Raw genomic sequence first — 25,370 nt, forward strand, 5'->3', positions numbered from 1 at the left:
GAGAACCAACAAAGGTTCCTTACAAAGAAAATTTATGGTCTTCAAGATCTGTCTTGTGTGGACAGAATGAAATCATTGCAATTTTACTCTGCTCAGAGGTGAACTGTGCCTTGCATATAGATCAATCTCTGACCCAGCTTTGATGGAAATGCTGCACGTTTGCAAGTCAAATGGCATACCGGTCACTCGCTCAAAGGACCTTAACCTGGTATCTGACGTCAAAAGAACTTGCTGGAGAGACAGAGTTGTCTCAGAGGTTGCTCCACCTCTCGAACAAGCCTCCTATTCATGTTAAACAAAGCCCCTCATTGGCCCTATTTAAGCACAGTTTGGACACTTGAATGGGTAACCAGAAACTCACCCTGGGGGTTCCACCTATGTCCCTCCTGGATAGGGTCAGTAGGTGCTGATTTTAGTGTCTGGTTGAACCAGGCACCCTTGGGAACATGGGTAGAACCTGGCTAGGTTTGCAAGGGCCCTGGGGCCATTAGACTAGTTACCCCCTATGATCCTATAATTACTCACATCTACTGACACCCCAGGCTTGTGCAAGGGGATAACTTTTGCTGTCTTCTGTTCATCCGGCACAAAGCCTGTTTTTGGAGAATGATGTTGAATAGTTTTTATAGGGGGACTGATTGCATACTGGGCTGCATGAAACAGGACTTAACTGGACCCTTAGAAGTAGTGTTCTTAGCCTTAGATAGCGCCTTCATGACTTGTTCTTAGGATATTTGGAGGGGTGTCCATGTGAGCATGTGATTTGGAAATAGAGAATGGGAGAAGAGGTTGAAGTTTGATCTAAACTTGCCCATTAGTAGATTGGCTATGTCTTCTGCGTCCATGTATGTAATTTAATTATTAGCTCTGTGCTGTGCTGGACAGTGTGGTTATTCTTTGCTTGGGTGGATATTTTTGCCTTTTGCATGGCTTTGGTTGGTTTGATCATGGTCCAGAGTGCCCTGTTAAATTTAACAAGTGTGTTTTTGACATTCTGAGAGTTAAACTTATTTTGCGTGCAATGTTTTTTTTTTTTTTTTTTATTATAGAGTCTGTTTATATTTGGGTCCTACCATAGGGGTTTATTTTTTAATTTGGTTAATTTTTTATGTCAGAGAAGGACAGATGCATCTATGCAATTTGCATAAAACATGGGGGTAGAAGATTCTGCATAAGCAGTGGGATCATAAAGTTGGAAGGAGATTTTGAATTTAGCCAGGTCACTATTCAGTTTTAGCAGATTATCATTTGCATAATCTCTGAGTATTGGAATATACTTCCAGCTTCAGTCCTCAGCTGAATGTGAGGTCCAGTTTGACCACGGAGGAAGTTACAGTTGGTGGGGAGCAAAGCTGTCCCATACTGGTAAGGATCATATTCAGGATTTTGTCACCCCCTGGTTGGGGTATGGACCATATATATTGTATTGGTGAAATCCAGAAATTTCCAGACATATGTTTCAGGATGTCCAAGGCTACCCTTTGATGGTGGGGTAGCTGACCTCTCCCAAAAGAATGTTTGCTTACTGTACAGAGTCTTCATTTTGGTTAGGTAGGAGTTGTGAGCTGAGGGGATCCTACAAGTTAACCATAATCTGAAAAGGGTTTTTGTTTATAGTAAGTTGCATGTGGAGGAGTTTCAGGTTATTTTCTTGTCTAAAGAGTCTGAAGATGAATTTTTTTTAAAGAATATGGAGACACCACTTCCTTTGTTGCCTTCAACTAGTGCAGTGGTCCTGAATGTATTTTAGGCATTGAAACCCTGCCATGATGGAGTGCTGTTATTGGTCTTGAACCATGTCTCCATGACCTGTACATATATCCATTTTTACAGGGTAAGGAGTGTTTGTAGGGGGTGGAGTTTTTTGTTAAGGCCCCTAGCATTGAGCAGCAGTAGCTTTTATTTTATCTGTATTCTGTTTGTTATGTTAGATACTTTAGAAGATGGATGTTGCCTAAAGAAAGTGCTATGGAGGTGGACAAGGATTTTAATCAGTATACAAAAATCTTGAGAGGATTCCGCGGTGGTACAGCAGTTGCATTGTTACCTCACAGCAAGAGGTTCTCCCGTCCGATTCTCGGCTTGGCTTGGGAGTGCCTTCTGTGTGGAGTCTGCATGTCCTCCCCACGGTCGGGTAGCATTTGAAAGACGTGTGCGTAAATGGGCATTCCTTTGTTGAAGGTTGGGCATCGAGCTGGCACCTCGGCGTTGCGTAAAAATCTACTGCCAATCATTAGCGGACCGGAGTTCCGCTGTGGCGACCCCTTACCAGGAAAAAGCCGAAAGACCAACAACAACAAAAATCTTGAGAGGAAGGTTGCAGGCCCCCCTAGAAAAGCAAAGCAGTGTGGACTATCTTCAATCTCCTCTCGTGCACCCACTTGATTTTGTAATTAATTGATTCAATTAATTGAATTGGTTCTAGTATAAAAGATCCTATTGAATTGTATACAGTAGATCTGAAGAAGTGTGGTTTGTTACACGTGAAAGCGCTCATCGTTTTTTCCAGTTTGTACAACAATAAACAACTTCCTTTCTTCATCGTGGTGATTTGCCTCTAATTTTTCCTAGTGACACCAGAGACTTGGCCATTTATTGAAGTCTGTAATCTTTTTTATTAGTATTACTGCACCATTCTTGGTCTTTATGACACTATGGTCATACTGATTTCAGACATGTATTCTGAGTGCTTCGTCGTCTATTTTTTCATAATAGTACAGGGAGCTACATCTCCAGTCCTTTACATCCACATCAACTATGACCATATCATATGTGTACCATTGTGTAACAGCTTGAGTGCATATGTGATGTGGCACATCTTGGCATCTGATAGAGGACTGACCATGGCTTTCTCCTTGCACAGTCTTATGAGTGGCACATTGGTGTCTCGCCATGAAGTCACCTGTAACTAGGATGTTGGATTGTGTGAATGTTTGCAGTATTGACTTTTGATTTCAGATACTGTGATTTTTCTGAACGCACGTTTCCATGGTGGGTACTGCTTGTGCTGTGCATTTTTGTAGGTTGCTGAATGTGTTTTATTTCTTGGATTACATGTACAAAGCCTTCGTGGTTGTGGTTTAGAACCTAAGTATATGTAGGTGTATGTATTTGTTATGAGCAATTTAGTATGTTGAGCGATTAGCTTTGCTTCTAATAACAATTACTGTATTGTCTCGGGTTGCTCATTTCACCCAAGCTGGTGACAGATGGTTGGAAAGTGCAAATCCATCTACAAATACTCCATCTATACTCTGTTGCATATCACCTACTCGGAGGCGATCTCTGCTTAACAATCAAGGCCATGTCAAACTCAGTGCTGTTGGACATACTACACTTAAAGAAATCCCAATCTCTCAGAGCCACACACTCCAGGGATCTAAACCTGGTCATCACAATGAACAAAACATGCTGGAGGGGACAGGTTTCTGACCCAGAGACTCCCCATACTCTGGAATAGACTGCCCCATACATGTTAAGCTGAGCGCCTCTTTGACCCTCTTCAAAAGGAACCTTGATGACTGGATGGGAGATGGGAAATTCACCTCGGGGATCACGTCAGTCGCCCTGCTAGACGGGACCAGGGAAGTAAATATTCTGGGAAGAAATAGCCAGAGGAATGTTACGGCTAGGCTTGTGTAGGCCCTAGGGCCAATAGCCTAGTAATAACCTATGAACTATGGTTCCAGGTACTTATTAGTGAGTCTATATTACATTATCAAATACTTACAACATCGAACATTATATGGTTGACACCATATGTTCGAAGTTATAAATATTTGAAAATAAAAGTAGAAATCTCCATAGAGAATATTTCCATTTACTGCACTGTAGTGTGATCTAGGAGTTGGTATATATAAAGAGTGGGGGTGTGGGGGATGCTGGGGGGCTTGCCCCCCCTGCTTAAAACTTTCGTGTATGTTTTTCCTTTTTTTTTTTTTTTTTTTTTTTAATTTTTTTTGTTTTATTTCCGAATATTTACAACTTCGACCGTATGGTGTCGACCATATAATGTTCAATGTTGCAAGTATTCAATAATGTAATATATACCCCTTATTAATGTGGGCTGGAGGAATAGTTTCTGTGAGGTTTGGAGTTGGTTTAATAGTGTTATTTGTTTATAATGAACAATTTAATTCCATGGCAGCCTGGCTAAGAATAACTTCATGGTGCTGTTCTGTGACTCATGGATGCTTCTAGGCATGTGTTAGACCCACATACAGTGTTGGAACACACTTATTTGATGGATGCTTGGCCTCAGTCCTTTGTGCAGCATCATTATCACCCCCCATCTCCTCTGAGCATGAGTATTGTAATGGATCTGTTTCTCTTCACATTCTGACATTTGTTCACAGCCTCACTAACTAGCTAGTTTTCCCAGTGCTATTGCTAATTGAACTCTGGTCATCAGTGTCACAGTCAGGACTTTATCGCCTTGTGCCATAGATCCAGCTGTTAGATTGTCTTTAATACAATTATTGTTGGGAACCTCTTGAGTAGATCACCAAAGGTACACTGCATAACAACTGCTACTTCTTGAGTACATCAAAAACAGCTGCATGCATGGTATAACTGAAGGGAAAAAAATCAAAACCACATATTGACTGAGATATTCATGATTATGCCTCTGCTGCAAAAAAGTGAGCCTTATTACAATTGCATTGGCTGAAGGCTTCCACTGTCTTCTGACTTTTGTGTGTGTGTTTACCTGCCTTCAAGTTGTGATTTAGTGCACAAGTAACTCTCTGCAAAATAAGTTAATTTGAGTACAAGCAGCATAACATTCAGTGGAAAAAGTATATTTTTGAGTACATGCCGCGTAACAGATTCAGCAGGAAATGTCATTGGTACAGTAAGGGCGCCCATATCTTCCATTTTTGATTTGGATTCTGTTATGATCCAGATATTTTATTTACCATGAAGGGTTTTACTTGTTATAGTTTATATTAGTTTGAAGGATGCTGTTATGCTGACTGACTTGTTTACCATGGGTTTGCCAAATGTTAGTGTTGCTTGCTAATATGAGTTTTTATGGAGTGTTGGCTGAAGCCCTCATCAGTACAGCCAGTGCCGTGAAATTTGCGTTGGCTTAGAGGTCTGGGCTGCAGGACTTGGGCTGGATTTGGTTGCTGCTGTTTTCCTATTTTAAGATTTTCTGTTAGTGAACACCTTCCAAGAGCTGCACTTTGCAATTAAAGCTGTAGGCTTTTAATGTCCTAGTGAATTTAGTGGCAGATTTCCCATGTTTTGCTTGCCATTACAGTGTGTGTGTTAGGATCGTATATCACTTAACATATATGGATGTTAGGCACCATGACTGGAGGTGCGGATTTTCTTTGTGGAAGATAGTTTACTGGAAACTTTTATAAAAGCTTTGCCCAGAAGTGCCACTACAACATAATCAGTTCCATACCTCTCAACTGTACAGATTTTTTGTCTTTTTCTCAAAGTGGTTTTCAGGCAAATCACTGAGGGCTGAAGTCACTAGATATTTGAGTTTCATACTTTCATATCCATCAGAAAATGCATACTAACACAAAAACTGTTCTAGCAACATTGAGTTTACAAGAACAATATTTAAACTTTGCCCCTATTTTTGAGCCTTTGTCTTTCACCCTCCCCATGGGATTATTTGTCTTTCACCCCCATGGGATTATTTGTCTTTATCCACATTTCATGTTCAAAGGAGTTAAGATATGAATATTGCTACCATGTTTTGCCATAATAGAGGCATCTAGTGATTTTATAGTTGTGGTATAAAATATCTATCACACCTGTTGGGTGTACTAAAGACAAGTACTGTTTCCTAGTGAGTTTCATGCATAATTATTTACACTTTAGAGGAAGTACCAAGTGCAGTAGTTTGTGGTTTTGTGTACCTCTGTTGTGAAATGCTTACTTCTCTGCTACAATTTGTTCACAATGGCTGTATTTTGTTGTAAAAAACTGAGACCATGGCTTTCTTTGTCCTTCACTGCTGTCATTTGTACATTTCAGTTTTTATCCCCCATTCCCCCAGCTGTATAGCAGAAAATGTAGTAATGTGCAGTAAATGTGAAATTTGGTATACACTGTAGTCAGTGTAACAAGACTGTCTGCATCTGCTTCAGGCATGTACTTTAGCAGTTAATCTCCATGATCTGAAGATAATTTTTAATCTCAACTTCAAAGACATAAAACCGCAAACTACTGCTCTTGGCACTTCATCTAGAGTGTAAATAGCTACCTGCTGAGTTTACTCACCAATCCTCCTTAACCCAGTTCAAAAAAAGCCTCAAACTACACTTCCAGCAGCATTGGCAATGTCCCTGCTTAAACCCCGTCTAATCACCACCCGCTGTTCCTGCAAGCTCTCCCTAAGCATTTCAATCATATACTCTGATAAGTCTATGAATTCTTGATGGGACTTGGCCCATAACTGCATGTATTATTGTCTGGAGACTGAAGCCGCATGATTTTGATGCTGTCTACTATGTTTTATCTAAGTTTGTAACCCTACTGAAAACCTCATATTATACTTATCTTGAAATGTTTCTATTGTTCCTAATGTATTTGTACTCTGCTTTCTGGAGCTTTTCTCCCCTGGCCGCCTCTAAAAATGGACATATATCCAGTCGGACTTTCCCGGTAGACAAATGTAAAATAAATAACTATGCAGACAGGCATAGTTATTTACACTTAACTGATATGGTAGCTATTTGTGCCATTACATCACTCATGATTCTATACACCAGACAAAAATATAACCACATAACTCAGGCACTTGTACTCTTGTCCATATCTGTTTGGAAAAAACTGTTGAGGTGGGCTGCTAACATGAGTGGATTGTGTTCGCATACCCATCTTACTCTTCACATGGTCATGGTGGTTAGCATGCGTTAGAGGTCAGAGTCCTGTCTGTCTTTTGTGTACTGCTGTCCCACAAGCAGATTTTATGCTTTGTTGGAATCCTTCACTATAAGTTTGCTGTTTTGGGACATAGCTTACATCAAGCCATCTTATTCTGGCAATCTTTTTAAATCTCACACGTGTGTGTATATATATATGCACATATACACACACGCGCGCACACACACACACACACACACACACACACACACACACACACACACACACGGCCAGCAGTGTGGCAAATCTAGCATGTTGTATTGCCTGATGTTGTTCGTGTTTCACTGTTGCAGTCATCACCTGTGAGTTATCCCTGCTGTGGTAGCCCTTGGCCGGCCCAAATACCAGAGTCAGTATTTTACTGTGTCGGCTGCTGTCACTTGCTGCATGACGTCAGGTCATTAGTGCTATAAAGGAAGGCAGCTGACGCCATTACATCAGTCTTTCTTGCCATGGAGCCCATAGCAGAAGCAGTTCACAAGTGTGCCGGTCAGTCACTACCAGAGTTTGAATTACAGCTGAAAACGTCTAAAGCCAAGTACCCCATTGGGGATTCTTTTTTCTTGCACTAACTGATGTCCGAAAAAGTTAACAGTTGTCTCACCTGTGGAAAGCAAATACCACACTAAGACTTACATTTATACTGTGTCTCTTGTTTAGGCCCAGACCACGACGTCCCCCATTGCCTGTTCTGTGCCCTCTATAATGTGAGAACCATTCGTTGTAGAGCTCTTATTGTAGCCAAGTATTTTCGGCCATCTTCGCATTCTGAAATGGCATCTGTCGGGCAACAATCTGTAGACATTCCGAAAAAACCTAAGGATAAAGATAGAGACAGCACACAAGACTAAGCAGGTCGTCAGTCCTCCGGAATTCAGTGAGGCGCCTTCGCAGCCCCTGATGCCTGGTTCAATACCTTCGCAGGCCTCTACTGCAGAAATCTTCATCTTCCGAGCCTTTGGTTGTCTCTGCCTTGGTTGGGCCTGGAGCCGCGACGCAGGCACCGGCTTCCAAGGAGGTTTTTCGCACTACCAAATCTAGACAAAAAACAGTGTCATCTCCTCCGACTACCATTTCTCTCAGACTGATGGATACTCTTTGAGGCCTAGAGGCAAGGCCACTCCTAGGAAAACTACCTCTAGCCACCATTTTGCTCCTGCTCCACCACACCAAGCTCAAATGCTTAAAATGGCGGATGATCTTATCACCCTTATCAGGGGTAGTCAGGCCACACTGTCTAAAAGGAAAAGAGAACTTTCTCCTGAAATATTGACAGAACAGGATTCTGAGGAGTCTGATTATTCAGATTTTGAAAAGGAACAACCTCTTGACTGCTTATGAGGATTCAGATGCATAATAATCCATTCCTTCTGGCTCCCCACCAGAAGATTTCCTTTGGGGAAACCCATCACACCCTCAGGGAACATTTCCACTGGGAATCCCAGGACTTCCCTCGGTCTAAGAAAAGACTAAGAGTTTCTAGACCTGCCCCAGCACAGACCCTTGGCCATCCCCCTATCTTAGAGGTGGTTGATGATGACTTCCAGGAATCCGTTTAACTCCTGATGCCCTCCCACCTCCTCCCAGAAAACCTGAGTGGTATTAGAGTACCGGATTCTCACAAATACCTGTACAGAAATCCTGCTGCAGACCCGGAGGTCATTACACAGGGACCAAAAGGAGTGAAGGCTAGTTCCGCAAATAATCCTATTCCTTCTGACAAGGACTCCAGAGCTCTGGACAGATGGGGTAAAAATGTATACACCTCTGCAACCTTAGCTGTCAGAGCACTTAACTGTCAGTTCCACATGTTAAAATATCAACAACACACTTTGGAACTATTAAAACAAATGATTTCAACCTTTACTGACTGTGCCAATTTGAAAGAGTTAGCAGATTTACTGCACTCTACTTGTCAAGTGGCTAAACACTCATTACACTGTGGATATGAGCCTTAAGCAGGGCAGCAGTGTCAGGATCTGTCATTAGGAAACATGCAAGGTTGAAGGAACAACCGCTCACTCATCATGTCAAATCTAAATTACTTGATGCACCCTTGGATAAGGACCACTTGTTTGGAGTAAAAGCAGAAGAGGTGCCTAAAAAGATGGAGGACAAAGCAAAATCTATGCAAACAGTAAAAGATTTCCTTCAGGTACAACCTCCTAGGTTCAGCAGGAATTTTCCCTCAAAACACTGTCTCTTTCCTGCATCTAGCAGACAGGGCCAAGGTAAGTCCTGCAGGGACAGACCACCCAGACTATGGACAGCAGAGAACCAAACAGTGGACCACTTCTACTTCAAAGGCAGAGAATTCTAAGCCATCCCTCTATGGCAAAAACTCTTAATGACTCCCTCTCCCCCCTCTGCCCTCTTTTCACTCACCAAAAACTAGGAGGAAGGCTTTCCCTCTGCAAAGAAAATTGGCTTTCTGTAACAAAGGACCAATCAGGGATACAGATTTGCCTACAACGAACTCCCAATTCCAAGAGGGTATCCAGAGTTGCCTCCAAATCAGTGGGCAGATGCATTGAAACAAGTCCAAACTCTCATATCCCAAGGGGCAGTGGAACCTGTCCCCTCAGATCAAACAGGCAAAGTCTTTTATTCCAGACTATTCCTTGTTGCCAGAAAAGAGGCCACTTGGTGCCCCATCCTGGATTTATCCATTCTGACACCTTCCTGGTGGTCCCCAAATTCAAAATGCTAACTTTGCAGCAGCTGCTGCCTATGCTGACAAAAGATGCTTGGTTAGTTACCTTAGAGCTAAAAGATGCCTACATCCACATCCCCATAAGGGAATCCTGCAGGAAATTCTTTCGTTTCAGAGCAGGCTGACAACACTTTCAGTTCTCTGCACTACCCTTTGGCTTATCTACTGCTCCCAGGGTATTCACCAAATGTTTAGCCCTGGCCATAGCCTTTTGCAGACAGAAAAATATGCAAATGTACCCTTATCTGGACGACTGCCTCATTCAGGCAGATTGCAAAGAAAAGCTCCTCAAGGACCTCCTCTTTGTCAAAACCCTCCTAACCTCCCTTGGGGTATACCATCAACAAAAAGAAATCAAGGCAAACACCCTCCAGGAAGATCATTTTTTAGCACTGCTGGACACAGCATCCCAAGTGGCCTTCCTATCCCCAAAAAAGCAGAGCTTCCTGCCTCTCTCTATTTTACCCATCTGGCTTCCAGAAGTCACCTCACTGCTAGAAAGTTCCTTAAAGCCTTGGGGTACATAGCATCATGCATCCCTCTAATTCCTCTAGCTAGGCTTCACATGAGAACTTCAGTGGTACCTAAAGAACCTTTGGTGTCAGCACTCTCAACCTGTAGAGATCTCTCTACCTCTGATCCCCTGTATAAGGGCCGAGTTTCTCTGGTGAGCAGGGTCCTGTGCCCAGAACAATGGTCTTTCCTTCACCCTCCACTGAACTGGGCAGACCATTACCACTGCCGCCAAGGCAGGTGCACCCAAGGTCTTTGGGATGCCCAGCACCTTCCCTTACACATCAACCAAAAGGAAATGATGGCAGTACAAAAGGCTCTCTGACATCCTTCAAACCCCATCTCAAGCCAGGGGTTTTCCTTATCAAAACCGACAACACCACAGTAATGTGGTACATCAAACAGGAAGGGACCCAATCTTAAACTCTGTGCAGGCTAGCTGTGAACCTCTGGCTGACAGCCTCTTCCATGGGACTACACCTGATATCCCAGTACATACCAGGGATCAACAACACCCTGGCAGACCACTTAATCAGAAACTTACTGGACCTCCACGAATGGCAGCTCCACAGAAAAATCTTTTTACAAATCTGTCAGGAGTGGGGGACTCCGGAGATGGATCTCTTTGCTTCGCATTTCAACCATCAGCTGAAAAAATTCTGTACCAGGGAGTATCACCACCTAGCGTGGAGGTGGATGCCTAGACCTTCCCTGGAACACTCTTTGTGTGCGCATTCCCTCCTCTGCCTCTTATTCCCAAGTTACTGATCAGAATAAGAGAGGAGAGGCCAAAGGCCATCCTCATTGCTCCAGATTGGCCCAGACAACATTGGTACCCCTTACTGCGCAGCCTGACCTTACAGCCTCTCAGGCAGCTTCCATTGATCTCAGACCTCTTAACTCTGGTGGGGGTGAAAATGCTGCACCCAGACTTGCAGACTCTCAAATTATCAGCATGGCTAATACTCTAAAGGCAAACAGGTCCTAGATATTATCACAGAGGCCAGAAGGCCCAGGACCAGAAAATCTTAGAGGAAAATGGAAAATATTCTGTTCCTGGAGCAGGCCCAGAGGGGGCAATACCTTACAACCTTCCATTGCTCTTATCCTGGACTACCTAGCGGAGCTACTTAATAGTGGCCTCTCCTCCTCTAGTAAAATCCACGCCTCAGCCATTTCAGCTCATTTTGATACAGAACGGCCCCTGTTCTCCCATCCTTTGATTTAAGCAATTCCTCAAAGGGGCTTCTAATATCAGACCTCCCAGAAGGCCACTCAGTCCAGCCTGAGACCTGAATTATGTTTTGGAAAAACTCACTTTACCACTCTTTGAACCTGCTGCTTCAGCAGAACTAAGATGCCTCTCTAGGAAGACTGCTTTTCTCCTAGCTATCACCTCAGCTAGAAGGGTTTCAGAACTTCAGGCACTGATGGCCATTGAGCCCTTCATCATCTCCCATGCAGACAGGGTCTCCCTGAGGACTAATCCCTCCTTTTATGCCCAAGGTTGTATCTGATGCAACTCTCAACCAGGCCATACATCAACCCACCTTCTTTCCTAACCCTCAAAACAAGGGAGAAAGAATTCTGCACTCACTAATTGTGCACAGACATCTCAGATACTATCTGGACCATACTAAACCCTTCAGGAAAACAGACCAGCTATTGTCAGCTTTGCCTTGGGGGCAGAGGGGAAGCCCATTTCCAAACACACCATTCCAAATGGATAGTACACTGTATCCATTTCTACTACTCCCGCCCAAGTCTATTCGAACCCATTCCACTAGGGCAGCCTCCACTTCCACAGCATTCCTCAGAGGAGTTCCCACCAGGGACATCCTGGAAGCTGCCACCTGGACTTTTGTCCATACCTTTACCAAACATTACCACCTACCTTTATTTTCGAAGGCTTACCACCTATCTCTCTTTTCCTAAGTCTAGGGCAGGGTTTGCTTTTGCAATTCTGCAGGGCCTTCTCACCCATACCTAGGACTCTACCTATCCTTCCACCCTTTACCTCAGCTTTGGGAATCCTCCCACAGGTGATAACTGCAACAGTGAAACACGAAGAACATAGTACAATTGTGTACACTTACCATAAATGTAGACATTCAAGTGTATTCATAGATTAGTACTAGGCTAACTGCCCTTGTGAGCCATTTTAAGCCTAGCCAATTATCCTTTGTGAGACTCAAACCCTGCACCTTATGTTTGTAAGGCAAACACCTTGACCATTAGGCCACCCTCCCAGCCCTGTTGCAGTCTTGGTTTCAATCCCTCCATCTTCCTTTTCACATCTTCCCCTAGGGGAACACATGCTTCCCTAGGTGACTGTTAGCCACCGGGACCACTTCTCTCTTCTCCCTTGTGCTTCTGACAAGTTAGGGCAAGAAAAACTGATGTAATGGCATCTGCTGCCTTCTTTTATACCATTGATGACCTGATGTCATGCAGCAAGTGACAGCAGCAATGCAGAAAAACATTGACTCTGGTAATTCGGGCCGGCCGAGGGCTACCACAGCAGGGATAACCTACAGGTAATGACTACAACAGTGAATACACTCTAACATCTACATTTATGGTAAGTGTACACAACTGTACTTTCTCCCAGCCCAAATTTTGCTTGCCTTGGTAGTAGAAGGCAGGAGCTGAATTTTGCCTAGCTATTGTCGTGGCTTGATATTTTTTTAATGTGTACATCATCTTTTAATCCCGGCTGTGAACAGTTGACTCATATAATGATCATTAAGATGTTGTTCATTGCACTCTTGCGTATTCTCATGATCACCTTAACACCCTTATTACTGACCATTTTTAGGATGGCTATGCCCTTAACCTTTTGCCTGTTTTTTGGTCTCTCTGTCAAAGCCTACACATCTGTATTGTTGGATTTATTCTTAAGTTTTCAGGAATTTAATTTGAATTGTACCTATAAATTTATCATTGGCTTGTGCTCTTAGATTCCCACACAAAGGAGTGACTGTATCTTGAATTTTAATGAAATGTTTTTCTTACCACTTATGCCATTTCATTTTAAAAAAGGATGAAAAACTCATCAATCTTTCAGGCCTGAAGTCATGCAACATTTTTTTCACTCCTTTGAAGAGAACTGATTGTTGCACACTTTGTTTTGCACATGTTTAGAGTGCCATTTTTAATGGCCATGCTGAATCTAACTTAACCCTGCCTACAAAAAATTCCAGTATATTCTACTTTATACAGTACTTTGCTTGAGCTGGCAACACTAAAGGCAAAAGTTCACCAACATCTTAAAAATGTTTTTCAGTCTCTGCATACTAAAATTGTGTTTTTTGCTGTGATACATAAAGTGACAGAGCATGTTGCCCTAAACACTATAAAAATGTTTTGATTTCTGTCAGCTAAAGCAAATGGCATTGTATTTGTTTAACTGGAAGACTAAAAATAAAATGAGCAACTTAATAGTTGTGTAGGTCAGACGATACCTAATGTAAAATCACAAATGTAGGAAATTTTCTTAGGAAAGTCCATTGTAGTTGGTTCTAAAGTCTAGTATAGTCTGCTATGTAATGTACTTGGTTGGTGTTCTTGGGTGAAAAGACATTCACACTGTTTTGTCTTTGTGTAATGCATGCATTGTATACAAGTCTCTTTTTTGGGGGTGGAGGTATTGAATTTGTAAGCATATAATGCAATTTCAAACTTAGTCAGAGATTATATTTTGCTTTTATAGAAACTAAATGCAATGTAATGCAACTGTCATTGTGAAATGCATGTAGAATCTTTCCAGTGGATACATATGTTTGAGACCATATATCAATCTCACTTTGATTTTAACTGATAGACACTGTAGATGAATAATGCATTTAAAGGTTCCATCTTTAAATGTCTTTAGTGAAAGTCCGTGCTGAAGCTGGTGTTTGTATATTACCAGGCTCAGTGCACAGGCTGTTATCAGTGACATATTTCCAATGACAGAAAAGGTCAGTGTTCTGAAAAAGTATGCATTTTCTTTTAGTAATACTAACCCAGTACAGACAAATTATGAAGATGTGTTGCATTCTGTGTCATGAACAGGTGATTTACCCACCTCTAGTGTAAAATGTGGTATGCCAGGCAGTTGTTTGGAAGTGCCTGTAAATGCCTGCATTTGATGCCTGTCTGAGGCCACATCTCAATCTTCTTAACTGTTCTTGGTAATACCGTGTAAGAATTATACTCGGGCACAGACTGCCATTCCACACTTAAGGGATTCAGTGCAGCTCAGCACTGAAATTGGCTCATCGTATAGCCGTGGCTATCCGAGGAAGTTTCAGTAGCATCTTTCAGCGGCCTTCTTGTCAGTATTCTGGAGAAATTATGCCACTCATTCAAAACCTGACTGGCTAGTTCTGCAGTGCCTGGACTGGCAATGGAACCCAGGCATGTGGATTGCACTCTGCTTTATCCCTTTGTGCCATGGAGAAAATAGAAGTTGTATTCCATTTGTTATTATGGTAATTGTTGGAAATCTCTTTGGTAGATCACCAAGGGTGTACTGCACCACAGCTGCAACTGTTTCTTTTGGTTATATTACAGCAGTTAAACACATGCTGTAACAGGAGGGAAACAACTGAACAAATTACACATTGAGAACTTCAGGACTATGCCTTTTCTGTAGGGAATATGAGCCACGGTGTAGTCATATTAAAGACTTTGCAGGTATCCAGTGTTCTGTTTTTTTGTTTTTGTTTTGTTTATTTATTTACTGGGAAAGTCTGACTCGGACAGAGCCCATTTTTAGTGGAGGCCTGGGGCAAAATGCTCCAGATGCACGTCTTTGGATTTATTCATTATTGGTTGGGATTTTACTCTTAGGTTGTGATTTATCTTTATTTAAAAGTTCAGCATTTCATTCTTAAGAATGCACATGTTCAGTAAATGATTTTTAGCATCTGGGACATTGCTGTACTACAAAACCGTAGCTGTCTCATGATTACTTAGTTTGCCAGTACTGCGAACATGTTTACTTCAGTAGAGACTTCCTGTTTTTGTCTTTAGTCTGTAGAGCGATGAGGTAATATAGTAACAGCATAAAACAAAGAGCATACGAATTTGATATCTTAATGATGAGTAATATTTCTTAGTGAGAGCAACCTGCCTTGTTATTTCAACATTTAGAAGAAGAATCAGGAGCGGTGGTGTGTCATTGTGTGCTCAGTGGTTATAAAATGTATTCTGCTACAAAAATGTTTGAGCATAATACAGATGCGTTTGATGTAAAGTGCTACGACTGATTTTTCATGTTTCTTGATTATCATTTGTATGAGTCTCCCACAACCACCCCAGCAAATAATACAACACTGAGTGTTCTGAGGTATAATCAATGTAAAATGTAGTACGTACAATCTTTGTTAGCTTTTCTTAGTTAACATTTTAGTTTTGTGGAAGAAAATGTGCTCTGGTATTTTGTCGTTTATCTTATCACTAAAGCAGATTCACTCTTGGCTTATTTCTGAGGCTGTTTCGTGGTAGTGCCTTCGTTGTTCTTGGCAGTTGCCAATCTGTTGCTTTATCTTCTTGAAAAAAAATGCTGGGGGGATGGGGAGGTCCAAGCTGTTTGAGAGGCTGAGGTTCAGCACCTTTGTTTTTAATTGTGTTCATACACCCATCTTGTTTTTCACACGGTCCTGGTGGTTGGCATGTGATGGAGCTCTGAATCTTGTCTCTCTGCTGTGCACTGGTCTCCCACAGGCAGACTTTGTGCTGTGTTGGATTCATTAAATGATACTCCATGTAAGTTTGCTGTTTAGAATGTAATGAAAAGCCATGGTTCTGTTAGTGTTTCAAGTCTGTCCCCTGCACCAGGCAACTTTGTAGCAAACCTAGCATGTTGCATGCCACCCCCCCCATGCTGCATATCTTGGTAGCAGAAGGGTAGGGCCCAGTTGCTATCCAGTTTTCACTGACTGATAAAGAATTTATTTAATGCCAGTCAAGAACAGGTTACACTTAGCAGCAGTGTTTTAAAAATAACAAAACATTACATTTTCTTTTTGCAATGAGTGTTATTTTTGATGCTATAAAAGTTATTCTGATATTGATTTTTGCCAGCTAGAAAAGATGTTTGTGCTTATCTTTGTTCTGAACCAAATTACACAAAAAATGAGCAATCTAACAGTTGTGTAGGTCTGTAAGTAACAAGATCACAAAACTTTCTAAAAAAAAAAAAATACATAAATTGTTAAAATTGTTAAAATCCATATGACAGTTGGCTACAAAATACCCTTAATGCTTGCTTTCAGGCCTGGAAGACGGATACATTATCATTCCCATGGACAGAGATGTTTTTATATGCTTTTCCACCCTTTACACTGATTACCAAGGTTCTTTAAACGATCCTGAAGGACTCTCCAAACATTACGGTGGTGATGCCCCTGGCCAAAAGAGAAATTACCACAAGCTTCTTCACCGACTAAATTTACTTATACAAGACAGCGAGAATTTGATATGCCCAGTCTGGAAACTCTTGACCTGACTGCTTGGAAGATAGGAAAAAAGTGTCTAAAAGTTAGGTTCTGAGGATGAGCAGCACGTATGAAAGAGGAAAATGCCTGCTTCTTGAATGTCATGTATGCGTAAGAGGAAAAGATTTTCTAGCAGGTGTTACTTAAAGAACCAGGGCCCTTTTAAAGCCTGTTGCCTCTAGTACTGATTATTTGTGTGTCCAGTCATTTATTGTATGCCCCTTGATCCTCCTCTTTTAAACGGTGGTCAAGTTGAGGAAGTTTTGAAAGGAGTAATACATACTCACCACCTACAAAACGGGTAGCTCTCCTTGAGATCTCGGTATTGGGGTTGACAAACTTACCTTGTCTCCATTTTAAACAGCTCATGAAGCTGATTTGAGGTTCTTAACATGAAAGACCGTTTTACTTATTGCTGTGACATCTACTAGGGGTATATCTGATTAATATATGATGAGTCATCCTTGCTGCATTTTTTCATAAGGACAGGTTTTCTTTGAGAACAAATCTTTCCCTTTGCGTAAAGTTGTCTCAGAGTTCACTTTAAGCCAAATCATAGTCTCCCAGTCTTCTTTACTAATCCAAGGAGCAAGGGAAAAAAAAATATTCACAGTCTGGATGTACATGGGGAGCTAGAATACTTCCTAGACAAACCTCAACTTTTCAGGAAAGCTGACCAGCTGTTTGTCTCCTATGAAGGTAATAGGAAAGGCCAACCTCTGATTACTCTGGGTGTCTCATGCTAAACTCACCACAATAAACTACTTTCAGGTAGGGTTTGCTTCAGTGGATTTCTGGAAAGGGATGGACTTTAGAAGTTTTCAAGAGGCAGAAACTTAGTCATCTGGTCACACTTCTGCAAAGTACTTCAGATTAGATTAGTTTTCCATGTCCACAACAGACTTTGCCAGGGCCATTATCCAAGGGCTTCTGGAGTCTTGGTTATTGACCTCCACCATTCTTTGTTACTCCTGACTAAACTTTGGGAATGTATCCAAATAGCTTAGGCTACTACAGCAGTGATCCATTAGAACATCTACTGTTATTGTAAGTTTACTTAAATAAGTGTACTTTCCATGGTATCTGTCTGCTTGATATTTAATGGTGCCCCAACCTGTGAAACCAAACAACAGTCAATAACGGCAAAGTCTGGGATAAACTTGCAAAATTATGCCAGACATAGAAAAAGCCTTTGACTGTCTTTTTGTTGTAATCCTGGGCCAGTTCCCAGGATATATAAAAATATATATAGAAATGTATGAAAATTTATAAAAAAATATATAATATATAAACATGTGGTTCTTGCCCGCAGTGTCCCTACATTATTAATCAGGACAAGGTGTATATTGTAGAGAGAGGGAAGACCATTGAAGCTGACACCTTTGCTAATTGTAATAGCGAGAGGGTTGTTTACCTCGCTTTATGTAAAGTATGTAGGGCATTCTATGTGGGCAAGACCACACGTAAATTAGAGGAGGGTGTACGAACATATGAATGCTGTAAGTATACAAGATCACAATAATACATTATATAAGCATACACTGGATTGCAAAAATTCTAAGTGGACATTTTTTGTTTTGGAAAAGATAGTCCCTCACCCTAGGGGTGGTGCATGGGAAACAAGAATAGATGTGAGAACTTTTTTGGCAGTTGGTGTTGGAGGCTAATAAGTACCCAGGATTTAATGAACCTCTATCTATAGTACCCATTTTAAAGATGAGAGCTGCTAAATTATAAATAAATTGTAAGAAAAAATCTTGGCTATAGAAAATAGGTTAAAGCTTGAACATTTAGTGGCATAGTTGGGATGTTTATATATAATATATATATATATATATATATATATATATATATATATATATATATATATATATATAAAAAATCTATATATATATATATATATATATATATATAAAAAATCTATATATATATATATATATATATATATATATAAAAATCTATATATATATAAAAAAATATATATATATATATAAAATCTATATTTATACATTTATATACATTTATATATACATTTTTTATGATTTTTATACATGTATACGTATATATACATTTAATATTTATACATTATAAATTTTACATATTATAAACATAATATAAGATCAGTATAAGTAGTTTATTACTCACTGTTGGTGTGTATATTCTGTAACGTGTAAATGTTAATTGATTAGTTTATATTAGTTATACTTGTCAACATGAGGTTTTTTAAATGTATTTCATTTTAAGGAACAGAATGATTTTAAAGTATTGAATTTTATTGGTTGAATAAATAATTGTATGTATTGTGTGTGGTATAAAAGGAAGTCGCAGCTTGGTAAATCCGTGTTGCATCTTAGGAAGTATAATAGAAGATGAAAACGCTATTGTGGTGTAATTGCGTTTATGCAATAAAGCTGTTGGTTCCACATTTCGCTGTGGTTAAGAAACTGTGTTTGTTTTGTTTACTTGTTACTTTGGGCACTCTTTTGCTCTGTTCCGTTTTGGTGTTACTAATTAGATATGCAACAAAATTTCCTGAAGCCATATCCTCACATAAGGAATTAATGCCATTCTGAAATAAAAAAAACTAGTAGTAATTTTCTTTAGAAAAAGAATTCTTCCACAGGTTCTTGGCCACTAAGATACCGCCGTTTGTGTCCACAGTAATTCATGAACTCTTGCCAGTTAGTCAATTACCAGCTAAAGATCTATGTATACAGCCCACAAATAATCCAGCTAACTTAATATTTTAACAAATTGTTAAAGTCTGTTAAGGAAAACCATAGAACATAATGGAAGAATTGGGACTATTTGCTCTCATATCGCCTGTTTCTTGTGAGGAAGGAGTGCCAAGCCTCAGATGGGTTCACTCAGTTTGACCTTCCATGTGGCAGACATCCTTAAAGGCTTGCAGGTTATAGCAAAAGAAACATGGAAAAAGAAAGAAGCCCCCCCCCCCCATTTAAAATGTGAATAAGCATTTCACAGGCTCACTAGAGAGTTTATAAACAATAATGCCTATAGCAAAGAATATAGGGAAGGGCACAGGGAATGCAACCATATCTCTCAACTGTTCAGATTTTCACAGAATGTCCAGATTTTTGCCTATTTTTCGTCTGTTTCTCATAAAATTGGTGGTTTTCTGACAAATCGTTGAGGACTAAAGTCACTAAATAATACTCAGTAATGGCAGACATTTGAGTTTCGGACTTCATGTTTTTCAGAAAATAGATAATCATGCAAAACTCCTAAGTTTATAGGAGCAGTATTTAAAATCTGGCCCTGTTTTGGGGTCTTTGTCCCCCATTATGTCTGGCTTTGTCCAGATTTCTTGAACTGACAGGTTGAGGGGTATGAATGCAACAAAGAGAACATAATAGAAATGCACATCATACAAGTTCAAATGAGGACTCCACGGCTGAAAACAAAGTTCCTTACAAAATGGCAGGGACCTTTTAAAGTTATAGAAAAGATGAGATAAATTAAAAAGTGAAAAAAATTTGAAACCTGAACAGATGCACCACATAAATGTTACAGGTCTTGGGAAGAAACTTAAGTATTTATAGTGAGTTTCTCTGCAGAATAATTTTCTATAAGAATAAACCTGGAAAAGATGTCTAGGTGTAAGTTAGGGAGTCAGTATCACAGAAGCAAGAGGGTTAGAGTTTGTACTGAGGAACATGGATATAGCTTCAGGAGTTGCCTGGCAAGAACAATTTAATCCATTTTGGCATTTAAACTATTCCTGGTTAAAAGGTAAATCTAAAGCAAAACCATTTATAAGAATCCCCATACCTAGAAGTTGGAGAAAATAACAAAATGCTCAAACTTCAGTTAACACAGAATCACCAGAGTGATCATAATAACCATAGATTGATCCCATAGTCTGATGAGGTGATCAGATTTTGTAATAACATCAGAAAACTAAACAGTATCAACTGGCAAAAGTAAAGAAAAATGCAGTGTGTTGTCCATTTTCATTCATTCCTCAAGTGTTGGATTTGGATCCAACCGTCTGATTCAACTCGGACTGTAGAATTCTTGAACTCTCAAGCTATTCCCTATACCCATAATGCCCCATCAACCTAACATACCTCAGATCTCATTTGCCCCCATTGCAAACAAAAGTAGATTGTGCGCTCTCAGTCTTTAGGTGTCCATATTTTCCACTTTTATGTGAGTTTAATTTTATTTATTCTTTCTCTTATACTAATTGCTCTCACCTCCCTTTTACCCTCGTAAATCTTACTTACTATGCCTTTTTTCTCGCACTCCTTGAGTACTTCTTAATACCATTGTTGGTAGTCTTCCCTTTCCCTTTCTGTACTTATTATAATACTTTTGGTTGGTAATCTTTTCCTTTTTCCTTATTTCCTAAAAAGAAAAATCCTTGCTATCTTTCTACATATTATTTTAGTATTGAGTTGTTGTGGTCTAAATTTCACTACAACTTTTCAAAATGTTGGACAAACTGTCATTTTCAAAAAATGTGTGGCTTGTGGGCACAAGATCCCAGATTCGGACAACCACACAAAATGTGTACTGTCTAGGTCCCAAACACCTAGACGTAGATTGTAATATTTGTAAAGGTTTCACCTCCCAAGCTTTGAATGATCAGAATAAGCTTATCCTTGGGAGTCTTATTCCTTCCAAACTCTCTACTACAGTTACTGGGACTCAAACCACTAAAAAATGGGACAAGAAGGGCTACTCTGTTGCTTAGGATTCACTCAAAAGATCCCCTGATTTCCCTCTACTTTGCATCTACTTCGGCTCCTTCATTGGAGCCATCAGCTAAAGTTTTGAAAATGTCTGATCTGACTATTTTAGGTCTGAAGCCAAGATTTGAAAGATGCTCTCAGATCTAGGCTTCACCTTTTACTTTCAGAGCCTATCCCATCCAGATTACCATCTCCATTCCGTGAACAATCCCCCGGAAGATATTCTAGGCCTTCTTCACTGACTTCCTCTCCCTGATCCTCCAGGAGCTTATCTGAAACAGATCTGGATAAGATGAGGATGATGTTAAAGTTCCTCAGGATGCAAATTCAAATGGGAGTTCTCTCGGCTCCAACCCAATTGGGTCCTGAGAGCCCTCATGGATCCACATCACCTTTAATATCTCCTGTGATTCGTCCTTCAGTTTCAGAGCCATCCGATCCAAAATTCTTGGGGGGCGTCTTCCTCGAATCTGAAGATCGTTGTTTCTTTAACTCCAGTAGTTTCTCTGAGTGAAGTTATAAAGTGATCCTAAGAAAGGGAATCCAAACTGTCTTGAGGAGGAACCTTGTGAGGAAAAAAAATTAAAGATTTAACTTGAAAAGCAAGTGGCCTTAATCTTCCAGTATCTCAATACACTGATGTGAGACTTCATCAGACCTTTAACTACAATACAACACAAACTATGCCTAGCTAAACAGTAATCTAAAACCATACCAAGTACAGAAAAATTCCAACACTCAACAGTTAAGGTGCAGAAAATGCTCTTAGCTTTGGGTCATAAAGGAATCCTAAACTGTGTTGATTAACAGTACTGTACTCCTCTCAAAGCCTGGTAAATCTACCAGATTGAGACAGACTTCAGAAAACTAACCACAGTTTAAATCATAATAATATTTCCAAAGTGGATGGACTACTGAAATCATAAAGCAAGCCTAGGCTTCTTTACATTTTAGGCATAAGAAAATTCTACTTGCAAATTCCATCAGTCCTAGAAGTAAGGAAGAACACAGCATTTTCTATCCCAGATGATCTGTTCCACTACAGGAGTCATAACATTTGGTTTCTGTGGAGCACCAGTGACATTCTAGAGGCTCATGCACAAGATAAAGCCTAGCTGTGTGACATGGCCATTGGTCACCTGCGTAAAGTACAAGAGATTTTGGACACCATGTGCCAAGATGAACTAATAGCAAACCCAGCAAGTACAAGACAGGTGTGACAGAACTATTATTTGGGTTATGTAACAGGCAGGTGAAAAGCAAAGCAGCATTCCTTTCTGTGTTGTCCTTCAAATAAGTAATTAAACCAAGATTCCATTTGCTTGAGATGGTGGTAACTTAGGCGGGTGTAACAAGATCCCTCAGCACCCCCAGAAAAGTGGGAGATAACGGAGAACACTGGAATACAGTAGTGTGTTTATATACCTCTTAGAATGTTAAGGCATTAGCGCACTTTGACAGCTGCTAGCTGTTGCTGTAACAAGCTAAACCTTATCGCAAACAGTATTTTATAAAAAGTCGTATTAAAAAAAACCCCCAAAAAAGCAAATAGATTAAAAAAAATCAGTACTGATTCTAAACGATCCTTCACTTAAAATGCTAATATAAACATTTATGTGGCTGTGCATTTTTATAGAGCGACCTTGATTTTACCCTATTCCTCATAACATGTTTGGTTTTCTGGTAAACCACTGAAAATTACAGTCATTAAATGTCAGATGTTACAACTTCCTAGTTCAGAAAATGTGGGTTTCATAGATTCATAGATTAGTACTAGGTTAACTACCCTTGTGGGCCATTTCAAGCCTAACCAATTACCCCATGTGAGAATCAAACCCTGCACCTTGTGTCTGTAAGGTAAACACCTCAACTATTATGTCATCCTCCCATGAGGATAAACAATGTTCGCCCAATGTGGGACTGAAACCCACGACCCTGAGATTGAGTCTCTTGCTCTACCGTCTGAGCTAGCCAGTCTTTTGACTGCAAAGCCTGTTATACTATTGACTTTTTACCAAAAATAGGTAATCTTTGGAAAGATTACTTAAAAGATGTTTCAACAGGTTTAATAGCAGCATATCAAGACTTGTGTTCCTGTTGATGAAGCAATAGAAGGGTCATTTTATTTGTGCCAACATGGCAACTACTTGCAAATTATTACACTCCTTGTTTCAAGTAACACAAATTACTTACTTTATTTAGCCTTTGTTGACTGGGTTTAACCCACTAAGCTAGCTGGCCTCATTTCAGGGGAGGCCAGAAGTGGCATTCATACCACCAGGGGAAATTTGCTAGAGCATTGGAGAACCCACTAGGCTAGCTGGCCTCAGTTCAGGGGAGACCCAAGCTGGTATTCATACTCGCAGGAGAAATTTGCCAGGGCATTGGAAAACTTTCCTTATTATTTTTGGCAAGAATAGAGAACACCAGACCAGTCGTGCTCAAGAATGAAGATGCCAGTATTGCCTACATCTCAGCTAATACCAATATAACACTTGAAGTTTTTTTAATACGCTTAAAAAGTTAATAGATCAGTATGCATTTTACTCACATTAAGAAGAATTAAAGTCTCTAAGCTCTGACATTACAGATTGACTGTACACGCCTTTGTTATTTCCCATTAAATCAAAATTTCAGAAGGGATAAGGCAAAAATAGGAGGCAAAATCACAGACGTTAGTCAGTGGTATAACAAGCTTTGCAGTCAACACTCATTTTCTGAACTAGGTCTCCATGCAATAAGACCTGGAAAACGGACACTTTTTCTTTTCCTTGGACAGGAATATTTCTGTATGCTTTTCCACCCTTCCCACTAATGCTGAAAATTTAAAAGGACTCTATCATTGTGGTGACACCGTTCTGGCCCATATAAGTGGTTCTTCCTTCTACAGGAAATGGCCAAGTGCAATTACCACAAGCTTCCTCACAGGTCGGACCTACTCGCACACAGAAAAAGGGGTATGTGATACATCCCAAACCCTAGCAACTGTAACAAACTGCCTGGGTGAGTTTTAATACCTTTTAAGCACCTATTTTCTGAGACTGTGCAGCAGGTATTGGAAACATGCTACTAGAAAATCACATATTGGTAAATGGAAAACTTTTTCTAGCTGGTGCCAAGGCAACAATCAGGACCCTTTTAAGGCTAGTATTTCTGTGGTTCTGCATTATTTGTGTGAGTTACTATCTTCTGGAATATCTTACTCCTTATCAAGGTTCATTTGTCAGCCATTTCAGCATGTTTGCCCATGGATACTCTTCTTTCAGTGCAATCTCATGTGAAAATGTTTTTGAAAGCAGTGTTGCATATAAAGTCCCCTGAAAAATAAATGCCTCCTCCTCAGGATCTCAATTTTGTTTTTGAAAAATTCATTAGTGCTCCGTTTGAATCAGCTAATCAAGTTCACTTGGAATTCTTAACATGGAAACAGTATTACTGATTGTTCTGACCTCTGCAAGAATAATATCCGAGTTGCAAGCTTGGTCCATAGGGTTTCCTTGAATTAATCCTTCATTTATTCATAAAACGATGTCTGAGTTTACTTTGAATCAAGCTAGCCATCTCCTTGTCCTTTTTGCAGAACGTAAAAACAGATGTCCACAGATCCAACAGTCATATTTTCCCTCCATTCAAACGGCAAAGCATTCAAAATATCAAGAAATGTGGAAGAATAGTCTGCCCATAGTCTGTAACAAAAGATATCTCAGACATTTCTTTGAGAGCAGTGTTAACCTGTGTCAAAACAGGCTATTTCCAAATGGTTTTGTCATGCTGCTACCTTTTGTTATCCTACCACAAGGCAATTCCCAGCAAGTTCAAAGGTTATTCTTCTAGGGTTTTGACTTCATCTGTCTCTTTTTGGAAAAGGTTGGATTCTAGAAGAATTCTATAAGTAGCAACTGAGAGGGTCCCCTGTATGTACTTTTTCAAAGTATTACAAGGTAGAGTCCTTCCCCAGGTCTAGGACATGCTTTGCGAGGAGTAGGACCATTCTCCAGATGTGGTAGTAGGGCCATTCTCCAGATGTGGTAGTCAGTTAAGGTTAAAAATGAA

General features: G+C 40.2%; 1 protein-coding gene across 1 annotated transcript in view; it reads left to right on the forward strand.

Moving 5' to 3' along the window:
• MTHFR (methylenetetrahydrofolate reductase) overlaps positions 1–25,370 on the forward strand; it is a 299,098-nt gene that overhangs the window by 65,605 nt on the left and 208,123 nt on the right. The gene's annotated exons all lie outside the window — the stretch shown is intronic.

Source organism: Protopterus annectens, chromosome 1.part1 (assembly GCF_019279795.1).
Source record: "Protopterus annectens isolate FY-2018-M chromosome 1.part1, PAN1.0, whole genome shotgun sequence".
In the NCBI taxonomy this organism is placed as follows: domain Eukaryota; kingdom Metazoa; phylum Chordata; order Ceratodontiformes; family Protopteridae; genus Protopterus; species Protopterus annectens.